At 39.2% G+C, this 18,597-nt stretch overlaps 1 pseudogene; it reads left to right on the top strand.

The window, feature by feature from the left end:
- The first annotated feature begins 323 nt into the window (after positions 1-323).
- Positions 324-1,189, top strand: LOC120882598 (annotated as a pseudogene).
- Positions 1,190-18,597: the final 17,408 nt, after the last annotated feature.

Raw genomic sequence — 18,597 nt, 5'->3', positions numbered from 1 at the left:
TATAAGTCTATTTCTGGTGCAGTTCATTGGCAGAATCTAAATTATATCTAGAACCTTCATAGCAAAGATGTGAAAATGGCTCATTAGGGCAAACAGAGAGTCCTTGAATGACAGTGTAGTGACAACTGTTTCACTGAAATTTGAAGAGCACAACCCCAGAAAGTCCTGAGCAGCCCACATTGCTGCCTTGTTACCATCACAACCCGGGAGGAACCCCAGCTGCCACAGTTGGTCCTAGTCATCATCGAAACCATGAACAGTGAGAGGCTGCCCGCTGCCCTGCCCTCAGCCCAGAGGACACAAAGCATGTCAAATGGGCAGTGATGCAAGAAGCAGTTGCCTGGGCAGGCTCATTTATTGGTGGCGACAAGGTCATCACAATGAAGGTTGAGGGAACTGTAAAATAGTTCAATGTAAGAAACAGATATGGTTTCATCAACAGGAATGCCACCAAGGAAAATGTATCAATATTAGTACAGCAAACCCCATAAAGAATAATAGCCCCAGGAAGTAGATTTGCAGAGTAGGAGATGGAGAGAGTGTGGAGTCTGATGTTGTTGAAGGAGAAAAGGTTGTAGAGGCAGCAGATGTTACAGGCCTTGGTGGAGTTACATCACCAGGCGGTAAATATAGCAAACCATAACCATTAGGGAAGCTATCCATGTCCACCCAGTTACCAGCAGAATTAGCAGAACAGTGAGAAGGAGGAAGAGAATGAGAGATGGGAGAATGCTCCTGAATGCCAGGTCCTATGGCAGACGAAGGTTCCCACTTTAGTACGTATGGAGACCCTATGGACAGTGACTACAGTGTTCCAACCATCCTGTGCAGGGAGAAGTGATGGAGGGTGCTGACCACCAGGGTGCAAGAGAACAAGGTAGATAAGTGAGACAGAATAACTATGGGGTTATTCCTAGATCACAGTTCTCCAGGGGCCATCCCCGCCAAACACAGCCCAGAGAGGACAGCAATGAAGAAAATAAGGAAAATCAAGTTGAGACCCAAGGTCAGCAGCCACCTCAACCTTGGTTCTGCCGCAACCTCAGTTACTGATATAGACACTCAACCAGGAGATAGGAAAGAAACAAAAGCAGCCGATCCATAAGCTAAGAATCTGTCTGCTTTCTAGACTGAGCAGGACGGAGCTGAGTCAATTACAGTTTATTATCTCTACCATCATTTGGTTTAGTCATTCAACAATAAGTAATTAACATCAAATTCCAGCAATTAGAAATGAACAAAATATTGGAACAGAAGATTATAAGTTCTTGCTTTTTGTCTGTTGAACAGATAACTGGAACTGTCTGCATTATCTATTCAGCATGGAGTTTTTATTATTTTTAGATAAAGACATTTCTTTTTGTTAATAAAAAAGGTGTTTTTTTTTTTTTTCAAAGAGCCTGGTTTTTCTTTATATACCTTTAAAGGTTTTTTTAAATTGTTTACTATTTGGTCAAGTTTTGATATTTTTTGAAACCTCATTTCTAATTTGTAATAAAAGTTTACAGCTTGATTTTTTCAAAAAAGTCAACAAACTGTAAGCACCTGTTAATAAAAGTCTTAAATAATTAGAAAGTCTTATTAATTAAAACATAATAGTGGAAACTTAAGGTGATAATATTGGGAAGTTAAGTGAAAGTGAAAGTGAAGTCGCTCAGTCATGTCCAACCCCCAGCATCCCCATGGACTGCAGCTTTCCAGGATCCTCTGTCCATGGGATTTTCCAGGCAAGAGTACTGGGGAAAAAAAAAAAAAGAGTACTGGAGTGGGGTGCCATTGCCTTTTCTGAAGTTGGGAAGTTAAAATACATATAATTTTCAACCTGGCACACACAAACATGGAATATATGTGTATTGGTGCATCTTTCATAAAAGAAATGGAGATACAAGAGCAATGACCAAAGTTTTTGGGACCAAGGTATCTTTTGTTTAAGGAGAGATCCATGAATGAATATGAAGATTATCCTAGTGCTCAGGATTTTGTTCTCTAATGGGAAAGTCAAATCCTATTTAACTTGATAAATCTAGAAAATAAAAAAAAACATTGAACAAATCCAACAGTAAAACCGTATACAGTAAGATCGATAGAACAAGAATACTATGAACATTTTAGTTTAGAAAGTGTGTCTGACTCTTTGCAACTCCATGGGCTGTAGCCCACCAGGCTCCTCTGTCCATGGAGTTCTCCTGGCAAGAAAACTGGAGTGGGTTGCCATTCCCTTTCCATGGGATCTTCCTGACCCAGGGATCAAACCTGGGTCTTCCACATTGCGGGCAAATTCTTGACTGTCTAATCCACAAGACCATAACTTTTTCTTATCTTAAAATTTCCCTTAATATATAAATACAATATGCATGTATAACACACAACACACAATATTTTATTGATACATAAATCATAAGTATATAATTAGATAAATTTTCAAAGTGAATGCATGGATAACCATCATTCAAGCCAAGAAATATAATATTTTCAACAGCATTGGTGCACACTCAACCAAGAATGACCACTGTGTTGACTTTTAGTTTCAAAGACTAGTTCCCCTAGGTTTCAAACTTTATATGCCTTTATATACATACAGTAGAATGAATACATAATCTTTAGTATATTCTAAGAATAGAAACTACACAGCAATGAGAACTAATATACCAGGAATGAAATGGAAATCCTGGACTAGTGAGTTTACGTATAGTCAACTATATTCAGTTCACTTCAGTTCAGTCACTCAGTCGTGTCCGACTCTTTGCGACCCCATGAATCGCAGCACGCCAGGCCTCCCTGTCCATCACCATCTCCCGGAGTTCACTCAGACTCACGTCCATCGAGTCTGTGATGCCATCCAGCCATCTCATCCTCGATCATCCCCTTCTCCTCCTGCCCCCAATCCCTCCCAGCATCAGAGTCTTTTCCAATGAGTCTACTCTTCGCATGAGGTGGCCAAAGTACTGGAGTTTCAGCTTTAGCATCATTCCTTCCAAAGAAATCCCAGGGCTGATCTCCTTTAGAATGGACTGGTTGGATCTCCTTGCAGTCCAAGGGACTCTCAAGAGTCTTCTCCAACACCACAGTTCAAAAGCATCAATTCTTCGGCGCTCAGCCTTCTTCACAGTCCAACTCTCACATCCATACGTGACTACTGGAAAAATCATAGCCTTGACTAGACAGACCTTAGTCGGCAAAGTAATGTCTCTGCTTTTGAATATGCTATCTAGGTTGGTTATAACTTTTCTTCCAAGGAGTAAGTGTCTTTTAATTTCATGGCTGCAGGCACCATCTGCAGTGATTTTGGAGCCCAAAAAAATAAAGTCTGACACTGTTTCCACTGTTTCCCCATCTATTTCCCACGAAGTGATGGGACCGGATTCCATGATCTTCATTTTCTGAATGTTGAGCTTTAAGCCAACTTTTTAACTCTCCTCTTTCACTTTCATCTAGAGGTTTTTTAGTTCCTCTTCATTTTCTGCCATAAAGGTGGTGTCATCTGCATATGTGAGGTTATTGAGATTTCTCCTGGCAATATTAGCTATTGCCAAATGCTTTTCCAAAGTGAACATACCAGTTTACTCTACCAGGAGTATACAGGAAAACAGATTGTCTTACATCTTAACAAAAACTTGATACTATCTATCTACTTTTAAAAGTTTGGGCAGTATTACAAGCATTTAATAGTTCCTCTATCTGATTTTAATTAGCATCCCTTTGATGACTAATTGATGTTGACTACATATTAATATGCTTATTGGAGATTTGGAATCATCTATAGGGAAGAACCTTTTCAAGCTAATCTGACTTGCACAGTCTTATTAAACTGATTTGAAGAAGTTCGTTATGTATTTTGGAAGGAAATCCTTGATTGGATATATGTATTGCTTCTTTTTATCAGAGCAAATAGTTCTACATCATACCTGTTTTATCATTTTCTTGCCATCTGTGATGTGCTTGGTTGCTCAGTCAGGTCTGCCTCTGAAACCCCATGGACTGTAGCCTGCCAGGTTCCTCTGTCCATGGGGATTCTCCAGGCAATAACACTGGAGTGGGTTGCCATGCCCTCCTCCAGGGGAATCTTCCCAACACAGGTTTCTTGCCATATGTGTTGTCAAATTTGAATTTCCTATCACCTCACATAGCTCTTAAACAAATCCATACTTCCCCAATATCCAGGGCTTTACTTTCTACTGGGCTTCCCTGGTGGCTCAGAGGTTAAAGCATCTGCCCGCAATGTGGGGGACCTGGGTTTGATCCCTGGGTCAGGAAGATCCCCTGGAGAAGGAAATGGCAACCCACTCCAGTATTCTTGCCTGGAGAATCCCATGGATGGAGGAGTCTGGTGGGCTACAGTCCATGGGGTCGCAAAGAGTCGGACACGACTGAGCGACTTCATTTTTCTTTTTTCATTTACTTTCTACTTCTTTTGGTATAGCATTACAATTTTAGTCCTAATGAAATATCATTTCCATCATTGCACTGTCCAGGTTAAGAATTTATAAGAGTTGCGTTATCCAAAGGGCAAGAAATTTTACTGCCATAAAGTCCTGTGGGAGCATGGGAAGTTGAGACAGGAAGCTAGAGAAGAGGGAAATAACCGTTACTCTTCACTGCAAGTCTGGCCTTTGTGGAGGAAAGAATTAGCTATGAAGAGTCTTAAACTGCAACACAGTTTTAGGAAAATTAAGGTCAGGTTGATATAGTGTTCTGAGACCAAAGTTGCCCTGTGAGATTAGTCCTATATCCCATAGGAATGGATCTGCCTTAGTATCACTCTGACATTCAGTCATTCACTGGCAGCCACCTTTAGGTGCTCCTGGAATCTTCTATTACATTCTCTGTAGTACAAGATCTTAGAGCTGTATTTTTATGGTCGACCCAACAGCTCATTATAAATGACCTGAACAAACCAAAAATCTCCAACACTTCACAATCTTGGCCCACTACCTTTTTTAAAATCAAGCTTATCACATACTATCCCCTTCCACAAAATTCTTGTTCTAGTCTTCACTGTGCCTCTTATCCCCCATCTCCTTAGCTGCCATTTTTGTTACTGTTCCTCTATTCCATGTTTTATACTCTGACTATAATATTCTTGCACTACACTTCCACTCACTGAAGGCCAATTCTTTCATCAGGGTCCTGTTCAAATTCTATTAGTTTACTGTTCCAGTGACCATTATTTTTTTCAAAATCTTTTTAGCATTTATATTCCAAATCTTTTATAGTATTTGATTTCTTGTTGTTGTGTTTGTATGCTAATACATATATAATTTACTTAGCTTTATAGAACTTATTGAAGAAAAAAATTGGAGGATCATATCTTCTACAGTGTTTCATATTCTAGGAATTAAAATGCTTTATATGTACACTCTCAGGACTTTGCATATCTTCTACAGTGGCATATACCAAACTGCATTAGATTTATTTGTTTGTTTGATCTATTATACCCATCATACATAATATGCTCAAAATATATTTATTGAATAGATTGCTGAATGATTCTAACTTAGTTATATTATTATTTCATCCTCTATGTACTTTGTATTTCGGTAATATATATTCAACTGTGACTTGATCTTTCTCAGATTTATGACTCATTTGGTGCTCAGCATTTTGGAATGATATCACTAAACCAGGAAATACACCTTTATTGATTAAAAATATATCTCATATCTATTTTTATCATCATGCTATGTAATTGATTATAGAAATACTTGATTTTACAAAAAAATTTTTTAGATTATTGTTAAACTGATAACATCAGTATACTTTATACTTTGGATTAATAAAATGCAGGAAATAACTTAATAAAAATATTTCAGTGAATCAATTTTGAATATTTCCCATTATACTATAAGAATATAAAATTTCATTAAATGATCAAACCTCCATATTTACTAAAGTAAACCTAGTCCAGAAGTTTTTCAAATTCTACCTTTAAAAGATCACTAATGGATTCTTCAAAAATAAACCAACAAACTAATAGAAAAAAAAGATCATATTTGTGGTTTCCAGAAAGAGGGGTTGAGGAGTGGGAATTGGATGAAGGTGATCAGAAAACACAAACTCCCAGGGATAAGATAAATAAGTACTAGGGAGGTAACCTACAACATGATGATTGCAGTTACCACTGCTGTATGGTACATATGAAAATGGTTAAGAGAGTATATCCTAAGAGTGCACATCACAAGGAAAATGTTTTTCTATTTCTTTAATCTTTTATCTATATGAGATGATAAATGTTCACTAAGCATATTGTGGTTATCATTTCATAATGTATGTAAATCATATCATTATGATGCATACCTTAAACTTATTCAGTACTATATGTCAGCTGAATCTCAATAAAACTGGAAGAAGAATGGTATGTAATGGTATGAACTATAATGCTATGAAAAATCAACAGTAACACCAGTAATAATTACATTTGTTTGAATAACATAAGATCACCATTAATAAGAGCATGAAAATAAAAATAGAAAAATAAATTCGGCCCATTTCCATTTCCATAGACCAAGACAAACACTTGGCTTTTATTTTGCAAAAACTTTTATAATTAAAACCCCTAATATGACTTCTAAGTTATTATTTTAAAAAATTTTGACTATAGTAAGAATAATATAATTAAATCAATATAATCCAGTCAACATCCTTTGACTTATTTTCATTTCCAAGGAAAGAAAAATACTCTGCACATGAGTAAATATTAGCAAGTTGAGCACAAAGTTATACATGATGAAATCCAAATGTGATTAAAATTAATAAGCAGTCTCTGCTTTTTTACGGAGAGAATAACACCAACATTGTACAGACACTTTAAAATTAAACTGGATAATAATCTAAATGGAAATTAAAGGCACCTGATTTTCTTACTATGAACATTGAACAGACTTATGCAAAATATAGGAAAATATGCATCTCTGATGAACAAAGGGTAATCCTACTTTCTATAGTGTGGTGGGAAGAATAGTTGTTCTCTCAAAACATTCAACTCCTATTCCCTTGAACTTAAATTAGGTAATTAAGGTTGCTTATCAAGTGACTTTGAGAGGGGAATGTTATACTTTTATATCAGGATGAAAGTGATATTACCAGGATGGGGTGGGGAGGCAATGTAACTACGAGGGTTCTTATATGCAAAATCAGGAAAATCAGAGTCAGAGTCATATAGTATGAGGGAGACTCAATTATCCATTTTTAATTTTGAAGATGGAAAGGCACTATGAGACAAAGAACTCAGCATCCAAAAGCTGAAAAATATAAGCAAACAAATTGTGTCCATATTGGGATAAATGGTGGCCCCCAAAAGACATTGGAGAAGGCAATGGCACCCCACTCCAGTACTCTTGCCTGGAAAATCCCATGGATGGAGGAGCCTGGTGGGCTGCAGTCCATGGGATCACTGAGGGTCGGACACGACTGAGCGACTTCATTTTCACGTTTCACTTTCATGCTTTGGAGAAGGAAATGGCAACCCACTCCAGTGTTCTTGCCTGGAGAATCCCAGGGACAGGGGAGCCTGGTGTGGGCTGCCGTCTCTGGGGTTGCACAGAGTCAGACACTACTGAAGTAACTTAGCAGTAGCAAAAAAGACATGCCTATGTAAAATCCCTTTACAATGTGTAAACTAAATGTTCTTGGGAAATATAATTTTTCAGATAAAATTAAACTACAAATTTTGAGATCAGATTATCCTGCATTATCTGAGTGGTCTATTCCAAAGACTACTGTTCTTATAAAAAAAAAAAAAGGAGGGGCTTCACTTATGGCTCAATGGATAAAAATCTGCCTGCCAAGGCAGGAGACATGGGTTTAATTTCTGATCTGGGAAGACCCCACATGCTGCGGAGCAATTAAGTCCATGTACCACAGCTACTGAGACCACATGTTGCAACCACTGAAGTTCACATACCCTAGAGTCTGTGCTCTGCAACAAGAGAAGCCACTGCAATGAGAAACCACACATCACAACTAGAGAGTAGCCCCCTCTCACAACAACTAGAGAAAAGCTGTGCATCAGTGGAACTCCAGTACAGAAAAAAATAAATTATTTAAAAAATATAAATGGAAATTTAAAGAAAGAAATAGAGAGATTTGAGACAGACAGAAGGATGGAAGACAGAGGAGAGGAGAAAGCAATTAAGGATGAAGGCAAAGACTGGAGTGATATAGGTACAAGTCAAAGAACATGTTAAGATATCAGAAGCTGAAAGAGGCAAGGAAGGATTTTCGCCTAGAGTTCCAAGGTGACAGTGGCCCTTTCTGACACCTTGATTTTGGATTTTTGGCATCTAGAATATAAAGGAAAAATTTCTCTCCTTTGTAAGCCACTACAGTTCAGTTCAGTTCAGTTGCTCAGTCCTGTCCAACTCTTTGTGATCCAATGGACTGCAGCATGCCAGGCCTACCTGTCCACCACCAACTCCCAGAGTTTACTCAAACTCATGTCCATTGAGTCAGTGATGCCATCCAACCATCTCACCCTCTGTCGTCCCCTTCTCCTCCCGCCTTCAATGTTTTCCAGCATCAGGGTCTTTTCCAATGCGTTAGGTCTTCACATCAGGTGGCCAGAGTATTGGAGTTTCAGCTTCAACATCAGTCCTTCCAAAGAATCATTTCAGTCAGTTCAGTCACTCAGTCGTGTCCAACTGTTTGCGACCCCATGAACCACAGCACGCCAGGCCTCCCGTCCTTCACCAACTCTCAGAGTTTACCCAAACTCATGTCCATTGATTCGGTGATGTCATCTAACCATCTCATCCTCTGTCCTCCCCTTCTCCTCCTGCTTTCAATCTTTCTGAACAACAGGGTCTTTTCAAATTAGTCAACTCCTCTCAACAGATGGCCAAAATATTGGAGTTTCAGCTTCAACATCAGTCCTTCCAAAGAACACCCAGGACTGATTTCCTTTAGGATGGACTGGTTGGATCTCCTTGCAGTCCAAGGGACTCTCAAGAGTCATCTCCAACGCCAAAGTTCAAAAGCATCAATTCTTCCACGCTCAACTTTCTTTATAGTCCAACTCTCACAATCCATACATGACCACTGGAAAAACCATAGCCTTGACTAGATGGACCTTTGTTGGCAAAGTAATGTCTCTGCTTTTTAATATGCTGGCCAGGTCGGTCATAACTTTCCTTTCAAGGAGTAAGAGTCTTTTAATTTCATGGCTGCAGTGATTTTGGAGCCCAGAAAAATAAAGTCAGCCACTGTTTCCCCACTTATTTGCCATGAAGTGATGGGACCAGATGCTATGATCTTAGTTTTCTGAATGTTGAGTTTTTTTTTTCTTTCAATTCTTTTTGGTTTTGCCATACATCGACTTGAATGTTGAGTTTTATGCCAACTTATTCATTCTCTTCTTTCACTTTCATCAAGAGGCTCTCTAGTTCTTCTTGGCTTTCTGACATAAGGGTGGTGTCATCTGCATATCTGAGGTTATTGGTATTTCTCCTGGCAATGTTGATTCTAGCTTGTGATTTATCCAGCCCAGGGTTTCTCATGATGTACTCTGCATAGAAGTTAAATAAGCATGGAGACAATATACAGCCTTGACGTACTCCTTTTCCTATTTGGAACCAGTCTGTTCCATGTCCAGTTCTAACTGTTTCTTCCTGTCCCCCATACAGGTTTCTCAAGAGGCAGATCAGGTGGTCTGGTATTCCCATCTCTTTCAGAATTCTCCACAGTTTATTGTATCCACACAATCAAAGGCTTTGGCATAGTCAATAAAGCAGAAATAGATGTTTTCCTGGAACTCTCTTGCTTTTTTGATGATCCAGTGGATGTTGGCAATTTCATCTCTGGTTTTCTGGCTTTTCTAAAACCAGCTTGAACATCTGGGAAGTTCACCGTTCACGTATTGCTGAAGCCTGGCTTGGAGAATTTTAAGCATAACTTTACTAGCGTGTGCTGCTGCTGCTGCTAAGTCACTTCAGTTGTGCCCGACCCTTCGCAACCCCATGGACTACAGCCTACCAGGCTCCTCTGTCCATGGGATTTTCCAGGCAAGAGTACTGGAGTGGGGTGCCATTGCCTTCGAGTGTGAGATGAGTGCAATTGTGCCGTACTTTGAGCATTCTTGGACTTCCCTGGTGGCTCAGACAGTAAAGCGTCTGCCTACAATGTGGGGGACCTGGGTTCAATCCCTCAGTCAGGAATATCCCCTGTAGAAGGAAATGGCAACCCACTCCAGTACTCTTGTGTGAAAAATTCCATGGATGGAGAATCCTCGTAGGCTACAGTCCATGGGGTCTCAAAGAGTTGAACACGACTGAGCGACTTCACTTTCACTTTGAGCATTCTTTGGCATTGCCTTTCTTTGGGGTTGGAATGAAAACTGACCTTTTCCAGTCCTGTGGCCACTACTGAGTTTTCCAAATTTGCTGGCATATTGAGTGAAGCACTTTCACAGCATCATCTTTCAGGATTTGAAATAGCTCAACTGGAATTCCATCACCTCCACTAGCTTTGTTCGTAGTGATGTTTCCTAAGGCCCACCTGACTTCACATTCCAGGATGTCTGGCTCTAGGTGAATGTTCACAGCATTGTGATTATCTGGGTCATGAAGATCTTTTTTGTACAGTTCTTCTGTGTATTTTTGCCACCTCTTCTTATATCTTCTGCTTTTGTTAGGTCCATACCATTTCTGTCCTTTATCGAGCCCATCTTTGCATGAAATGTTCTTGCTTTTTTGCTTCTCTTCTTTTCATAGCTATTTGTAAGGCCTCCTCAGACAACCATTTTGCTTTTTTGCATTTCTTTTTGTTGGAGATGGTCTTGTCACTGTCTCCTGTACAATGTCACGAACCTCTGTCCATAGTTCATCAGGCACTCTGTCTATCAGATCTAGTCACTTAAATCTATTTCTTACTTCCACTGTCAAATCAGCTGCACTTTGCTGGAGCAGCTGTGAAGAGATACCCCACATCCAAGGTCAGGAGCAGCAGCTGTTCTTAGCTGGACTGGCCGAATCCAAGGTCAGAGAAACCCCAGTAAGACGGTAGGCACTGGAACAGCTGTGAGGAGATACCCCACATCCAAGGGCAAATGAGAAGCTCCAGCAAGATTGTAGGAGGGGTGAATTCGCATTTAGAATCAAACCCCATTCCTGCCAGAGACGCTCAGAGGACTCAAACAAACCTTGAGCACACCAGGACCCAGGGACCCCACAGAGACTGACACAGAACGTGTTTGAGTGTCTCCTGTGGAGGTACAGGTGGGTGGTGGTCTGCTACAGGGACAGAGGCTCTGGGTGCAGGAGACTTTGGTATGGCATAAGCCCTCTTGGAGGACGTCGCCATTAACCCCACCATAGAGCTGCCAGAACTTACGCAGGACTGGGAAATAGACTCTCAGAGGGCACAACAAAAGTGCATCAGGACCCAGAAGAAAGGAGCAGTGACCACATAAGAGACTGTCCTGGACTTGCCTGTGGGTGTCCAGGAGTCTCCAGCAGAGGCGTGGGTTGATGGTAGCCTGCTGCAAGGTTGGGGGCACTGAGCATAGCAGTACATGCATGGGATTTTTGAGGGAGTTCACCATTATTTTTATTACCTCCACCATAGTTTGGCCCTAGGTAAATAGCAGGGAGGGAACACAGCTCCACCCATCAACAGAAAATTGGATTAATGATTTACTGAGCATGGCCCCACCAATCAGAACATGACCCAGTTTCCCCCTCAGTTAGTCACTTTCACCAGGAAGTTTCCATAAGCCTCTTATCCTTCTTCATTAGAGGGCAGACAGACTGAAAACCACACTCACAGAAAACTAACCAATGTAACCACATGGACCACAGCCTTGTCTAACTCAATGAAACTATGAGCTATGCTGTGTAGGGCCACCCAAGACAGACGGGTCATGGTGGAGAGTTCTGAAAAGATGTGGTCCACTGGAGAAGGGAATGGCAAACCACTTCAGTATTCCTGCCTTGAGAACCCCATGAACAGTATCAAAAGGCAAATAGACAGGACACTGAAAGATGAACTCCTCTAATCGGTAGGTGCCCAATATGCTTCTGGAGATCAGTGAAGAAATAACTCCAGAAAGAATAAAGGGTCGGAGCCAAAGCAAAAACAACACCCAGTTGTGAATGTAACTGCTGATGGAAGCAAGATCCGATGCTGTAAAGAGCAATATTGCATAGGAACCTGGAATGTTAGGTCCATGAATCAAGGCAAATTGGAAGTGGTCAAACAGGAGATGGCAAGAGTGAACGTTGACATTTTAGGAATCAGCGAATTAAAATGGACTGGAATGGGTGAATTTAACTCAGATGACCATTATATCTACTACTGTGGGCAAGAATCCCTTAGAAGAAATGGAGTAGCCATCATGGTCAACAAAAGAGTCTGAAATGCAGTACTTGGATGCAATCTCAAAAATGACAGAATGATCTCTGTTAGTTTTCAAAGCAAACCATTCAATTTCACAGTAATCCAAGTCTATGCCAAGACCAGTAATGCTGTAAGCCACCATGTTTGTGGTAATTTGTTATCACAGACTTAGAAATTTAATAAAAACTCAGAAAGCCTCCTGTAGAAGGCAACGGTATCCCACTCCAGTACTCTTGCCTGGACAATCCCATGGATGGAGGAGCCTGGTGGGCTAGTCTATGGGGTTGCTAAGAGTCAAACACGACTGAGTGACTTCACTTTCACTTTTCACTCTCATGCGTTGGAGAAAGAAATGGCAACCCACTCCAGTGTTCTTGCCTTGAGAATCCCAGGGATGGGGGAGCCTGGTGGGCTGCCGTCTATGGGGTCTCATAGAGCCGGACACGACTGAAGTGACTTAGCAGCAGCAGCAGCAGCAGCAGAAAGCCTCCAGGAAGGAATATGGCTCTGCTAAAACATTAATTTTAGCCCAGTGTGACCCATTTTCATCTTCTAACCTCCAGAACTGTGAGATAATATATTTGCATTGTTTTAAATCACTTACATTTGTGTTAATTTGTTATGGTAGCTATAGGAAACAAGGATGCATAGCTATATAAAATGTGGTGTTTCAGCACTTCTCTGAAAACAACACAGACTTCAAGTGAGCCTTTGATACTCTCTGGAAAACCTACTAAATATTTTTTTGCTGGTAAATTTCTGTAATATCTCTAATGACAATTTTACATGTTCTCCTTGCTAATCAATCTCAGAGCACTTTTACTGTCTGACTTATTTCATTTAGCAAACTACCCTCAAAGTCTGTCTGTGTGTGTTAGTCATTCAGTCCTGTGTGACTCTTTGTGACCACATGGGCTCCTCTGTCCATGGAATTCTCCAAGCAAGAATACTGGAGTGGGTTGCCGTGTCCTTTTCCAGGGCATATTCCTGACCCAGGGATCAAACCCAGGTCTCCTACATTGCAGACAGATTCTTTGCCATCTGAGCCCCAAGGCTGATTCAAAGTCTGTCTATCCTGTTGAAAATAACAGGATTTCCTTTTCTTAATGGATGAATAGTATTCTATTGTACATATATACCACATTTTCTTTGTATTCATCTGTGATGGACATTTAAGTTGTTTCTATCTTGGTTACTGTAAAAAAAATAAATGTAGGTGTGCTGGTGTCTCTGTGTCATAGAGATTTTGTTTCCTTCAGTATATACCCAGAAGTAGAATTGCTCAATAGTATAGTAGCTCTGTTTTTAATTTTTTGAGGACCCTCCATACTGTTTTCCATAGTGGCTGCACCAACACATCAACAAGGGTTTTCTTTTCTCCACATCCTTGTCATCATTTGTTATCTCTTGTCTAACAGCCATTCTAATGAGTGTGAAGTGATGTCTCATCATGGTTTTAATTTGTATTTCCCTAATGATTAGTGACGGAGAAGGCAATGGCACCCCACTCCAGTATTCTTGCCTGGAAAATCCCATGGACAGAGGAGCCTGGTAGGCTGCAGTCCATGAGGTAGCTAAGAGTCGGACACCACTGAGCGACTTCACTTTCACTTTTCACTTTCATACATTGGAGAAGGAAATGGCAGCCCACTCCAGTGTTCTTGCCTGGAGAATCCCAGGGACAGAGGAGCCTGGTAGGAGGCCATCTACGGGGTCGCACAGAGTCGGACATGACTGAAGCGATTTAGCAGCAGCAGAGGCAGTGATTAGTGAAAAAAGCTGAGCGTCAAAGAATTGATGCTTTTGAACTGTGGTGCTGGAGAAGACTCTTGTGAGTCCCTTGGACTGCAAGGAGATCCAACCAGTCCATCCTAAAGGAGACCCATCCTGGGTGTTCTTTGGAAGGACTGATGCTGAGGCTGAAACTCCAATACTTTGGCTACCTCACGTGAAGAGTTGACTCATTGGAAAAGACCCTGATCCTGGGAGGGATTAGGGGCAAGAGGAGAAGGGGACGACAGAGGGTGAGATGGCTGAATGGCATCATCGACTCGATGCACATGAGTTTGGGTGAACTCCGGGAGTTGGTGATGGACAGGGAGGCCTGGTGTGCTACGATTCGTGGGGTCACTAGGAGTCGGATGTGACTGAGCAACTTAATTGAACTGAACTGAACTGAACTGAACTGAATGATTAGTGATGCTGAGCACCTTTTCATATGCCTGTTGGACATCTGAATATCTTATTTGGAAAAGTGTCTACATGGGTCCTTTGCCCATTTAAACAATGATTATTATTATCATTTTGCATAAGTTGTTTTCATATTTTAGACATCAACTTCTTAGAAAGTACATGGTTTGCAAATACTTTCTCCCATTACATAGGTTCCCTTTCATTTTGTTTATGGTTTCTTTTACTCTGAAGAAGCATTTTCGTTTGATATTGTCCTACTTGTTTGTTTTTGCTTTTCTTGCTTGTGTTTTGGGTGTCACATCCAAAACATCTTTTCCAAGACCCATTTCAAGAAGCCTGTCCTCTGTTTTCTTCTAGTTTTATTATTTCAGGTCTTATATTTAACTCTTCAACCCATTTTGAGTTAATCTTTGTGTTATGATATAAGATAGGGGTCTACTTCCATTCTTTTACATATAAATATCCAACTTTCCCAGTGCCATTTATTTAGAAGACTGTTTTTACTTCACCAAGTGTTCTTGACTCCCATGTCAAATAGTTAACCATATATATCTGGGTTGACTTTTGGACTCTCAACTCTGTTCCATTGATTAATATATCTATTTTCATGCCAGTACCACACTGTTTTAGTTACTATAGCTTTAAAATCAGATCATGTAGTGCCTTAGCTTTTCATTTGGATAGTTTCAGTTGCTTTATCTTCAAGTTCACAGATTTTTTTGTAGTGTCTAAACTGCATAATCTCATACAATTATTTTCTAACTCCGTACATTGTATTTTTTATCACTTGAAGTTTTATTTGGATGTTTATATATATTTCATGCATCTACTAAACATACTCGATCTTTCCCTTACCTTGTTGAACATATGGAATATACTCAATTATTTTCATGCCCTTGTATATTAATTATATAATTTCCATCATTGATGAGACTACTGCTTCTATCAGTTTTCCCTTTTTGGTGTTATATTTTCCTACTTCTTTTCATGCACTGCAACTTTTTATTGAATATCTGATATTGTGATTTTGTTTTGCTGCTGAATACTGGAAATCATTGTATTCCAATCAATATAGTTTAGCATTCATCTTGGACACCATTATGTTACTTGGAAATAGTTTCTCTTTGGGGGATTTGACTTTGAGTTTATTAGATAGGAACCACAGAAACCTTTATCTAGTGTTAATTTTGTCTCCCTACTTAGAAAATACCCTTCTGAGTATTATTTCTTTCTTTTTTTTTTCCATGTTCTAAATTTTTTTTTTAACTTTAAAATACCTAATGCCCCATATATTATGAGGTTTCCAACTTTGGTTTGTGGAAACAAGAACTATTCCCAAAATGAGTTAATAGTATTATTTCCCTGGCTCTTTTTGGTTGTTTATTTATTTGACCTCAGGTAGTTTCCTCATATGCATGCACTAAAATAGTACTCAGCAGAAAAATTGAGGAAGATCATCTTATTTTATTCTGTCCTGTGAACTTTAATTGTGTTAGTCTTCCCAGATTTGTGGCTCTATCTCCTCAACTCAAAGAGATTGCCAGGCTTTGTCTGGGTTTCTGATCCCTGCACTGAAACCTTTAAACTCTTTCTAGGCAGTAATCTGGGACAATTATAAGGCTCACCTTGTCTCCTTACCCTGTTTTTAGAAATTACTGTCCTGTTCTACTTGACCTGGATATTATTGTTTCATATATTTTATCTGAATTTTAAATTATTTTAGGTGGGAAGGTAAGTCCAGTTCAATGTTGATCAGAAGTGAAATTCAGATATTTATTGTAACTGTGGTAGGCAGAATCATGGCCCCAAATATGCACACATCCTAATCCTTAGTACCTGTGAATTTTCTAGGTTACATAGTAAAGGGGAATTAAGACTGCAGATGGAATTAATGTTGCTAATCATTTGACCTTAAGACAGGATCATGCTAGTTTATCTGGATGGAACCAAATGAGAAGCATCCTTAAAAGCAGAAGAGGGAGGCAAAAGTATAGTTCGAAGTGATTTGATGTGAGAAGACCTCAACCCATGGTTGCTGGCTTTGAGGACAGGATAGAGGAAGATATCCATAAGCCAAGGAATGCAGACAGCCTCTAGCAGCTGGAAAAAAAAAAAGTAAATGGATTTGACCCTAGAGCATCCAGAAAAGAATGCAGTATTGAAAAAAGCTTGATTTTTGCAGTATTGAAAAAAGCTTGATTTTAGCACAGTGAGACCCATGTCAGAATTTTGAGGTACAGAATGATAAAATATTTGCACTGTTTTAATTCACCAAGTTTGTGGCAATTTGTTTCAACAACAATAGAAAATTAATATATATAGATGAGAAAATAAGACTTGAAAGTTTCATAGTTCAGAGTTAGAGTTGGGTCATATGCCAAGATGAATTACATCAGGTCTTAGCAATTAGACTAAGATACAAGAAGTCAGAATCCAAGCAAGAGGTTTGAACAAGACCATTCAAGAATAGAAATTTGATCTACACTAAAGAATTTTTGTTATATTACTCAATGAATTTTTTTGATGAGTGAAAGGATTTGATGACGATTACAGTTATTCAAGAGGGAAAAAAAGAGTGAAGGCACAAAGCTAGCTTAGAAACAATTGAGATAAATTCTGACAGTCCTGGTACAATGACTTTCAGAATGTGTAAAAGTCTGCAGAAATGTTGCAAAGGCACTGATAGTCAGGCATACTATTGCAATTATGGTAATCTCTAAATTATAATAAAATTTGGTAGTTTTAATTTAATATTTTTATTCTCAGTCATCATACATGATTATCAGAACAGCAAAGAATATTTTACAAATTTGGGAAAGGGGAGAAATGGACACAAGTGTAATACTCTGTTTTAAAAAATGTTTATATAATGTGCTAACATTCACAGATGCTTTTGAACTGTGGTATTGGAAAAGACTCGTGAGAGTCCCTTGGACTGCAAGAAGATCCAACCAGTCAATATTAAAGGAAATCAGCCCGGAATATTCATTGGAAGGACTGATGCTGATGCTCCAATACTTTGGCCACCTGATGCGAAGAACTGTCTTACAGGAAAATACCCTGATGCTTGGAAAGATTGAAGACAGGAAGAGAAGGGGATGACAGAGGATGAGATGGTTGGATGGCATCACTGACTCGATGGACATGAGTTTGAACAAGCTCCAGGAGTTGGTGATAGACAGGGAAGCCTGGTGTGCCTCAGTCCATGAGTTGGCAAAGATTTGGACACAACTGAGAAATAGAACTGAACATTCACAGCTAAGATATCAGCTATCTGTTAAATATTCTATTCAGTTTATATCAACCTAAGCATGATTGTTCACTAATGGATATTAATCTTATGGTTGCTAGAGGATTAAGAGATTGCCAGGGTAAATTATGACAACATCTATCTCAGAAAATAAAAAAATTATTTTTCCAAGAATCATCAACTTGGTATAATAACTATTGCCAATGAAAATAAATCCTCAGTGGCACATAAGTAATGATTTTAATTATTGACTTTACACTTACTGTTTCTGTTTCCTGTTCAGCCTTCAAACAAACTCTTGTTTGTCCCTCATTTATTGTCAGCATGCAAATGTGCCTCCAACTCAATGAATAGGATTGTAATTGTTAAAATGTAAGCCATTGTCTTATTAAACAGCAGTGTTCAGGCTAATGCAAAATAAAATAGCCAAGCAATTAACCATTGTACCATACAACAATACCTAGAAAAACAGTGAAAAGAGAATATTCCACTATTAATAAAGAATTTTTCCTCTATCGGAAAACAGCAGGGAACCGATTTTGCCTGTCTATACTAGTGTGTGGTTAATACGGAACTATGGAAATTTTAAGAATCCAGTTTTGAGAACAAAGTGGAGAAGATTTTACATGCTATGAATATGCATTTCAAAGTACTTTGAGTTGGTTTTCCAACAAAAAAACTGCATACTTTAAAAAATACTGTCAAGTCAATGTCAGAAGGGACATTTATGATTAGACAATTGAATCTTTCATTGAATGATTGAATTTCCTCTCAATATAATAATACATGGTTTTCTAGCTTATTTAATATCTCAGCTTTATTGAACA

This window comes from Oryx dammah, unplaced genomic scaffold (assembly GCF_014754425.2).
Source record: "Oryx dammah isolate SB20612 unplaced genomic scaffold, SCBI_Odam_1.1 HiC_scaffold_23, whole genome shotgun sequence".
NCBI lineage: Eukaryota > Metazoa > Chordata > Mammalia > Artiodactyla > Bovidae > Oryx > Oryx dammah.
Note: the sequence above shows the minus strand (reverse complement) of the source record. Positions and strands in the feature narration are given on the sequence as shown.